Source organism: Orycteropus afer, unplaced genomic scaffold (assembly GCF_000298275.1).
Source record: "Orycteropus afer afer isolate SDZICR_OR568_19922 unplaced genomic scaffold, OryAfe1.0 scaffold00159, whole genome shotgun sequence".
Lineage (NCBI taxonomy): Eukaryota > Metazoa > Chordata > Mammalia > Tubulidentata > Orycteropodidae > Orycteropus > Orycteropus afer.
This window is the reverse complement of record NW_006921746.1, coordinates 1,828,411-1,829,596: the sequence shown is the minus strand read 5'-3', so window position 1 is coordinate 1,829,596 and position 1,186 is coordinate 1,828,411.

The following is a 1,186-nucleotide window of genomic DNA, read 5'->3' as shown; positions in this document are numbered from 1 at the left end:
AGGCAGTATCACTACGGAAGTAGGATTGCCCAACCTTCCTTCCGAGGAGTGGCTGGTGGGTTTGAACCGCCAGCCGTCTGGTTAGCAGGCAAGTGACTTAGCCTCTATGCTACCAGAGCTCCTAAATCAGAAATAGATACTCAAAATAAGTTCATAAAATAATGTACACAGAGAAATAAGGGTGTCAATTTGCAGACGACACTAGCAACAAAGCAAATAGAGAAATGACTGTTCCAAAGTAAGGGAGATAAGAATTTGCTTCAGGGTAACCACGAAGAAAATTAACAATCCTTGTAAGCAAACTCAAAAAGAAGAAAAACACATGGGCTTAGTAAGCACAAAACCAACAATAATGAAGAGAAGAAACACTTGATAACAAAATGAGCTCAGCATAGAGGAATATTAAGGAATTCACCAACAACAAAACAAACAAACAAAAAACCCACTAGAATGAAAGCAATAAATCCATACCTATCACTAACTATACTTGATATGAATGGATTAAAGGCACCAGTCAAGAGAAGGAGAGTGGCAGATTGGATAAGAAAACAAGACCCATCAATAGCTGCCTACAAGAGACCCACCTTAGACACAAAGATAAATCATTAAAATACTACAAAGGATCTTCTTGGATCACAATGCTATAAAATTAGAAATCTCTAATTGGGAGTTCTAGTGGTGTAGTGCCTAAGGCATTTTGACTACTAACCAGAAGCCTAGAAGTTCAAACCCACCATCCACACCACAAAAGGAAGACTTCCACAGAGATACCACCTCAGTAACCAAAGGAGGGGTCGCTATGAGTCGGGACTGACTCAATGGCAGTGAGTTTGGTTTTTTTAATGGGGAATATCAAGGAAAAAAATATCAGATATGTAGCAACTGAATAATACACTGGTCAAAAACTACTGGTAACAGAAGAAATAAAGTATGAAATAAAAATAAAATTCCTAGAAAGAAATGAGAATGAAGATACAACTTACCAAAACCTTTGGGACCCAGCAAAAGCAGTACTCAGAGGTCAATTTATAGTAATAAATACAAACATCAAAAAAGAAGAAAGAATCAAAATCAATACTTCAACTCAACAACTCCAAAAATTAGAAAAAGAACAACAAAAGAAACCCACAGTATCCAGAAGTAAGGAAATAATAAAGATAAGAGCAGAAATAAACAAAGTAGAAAA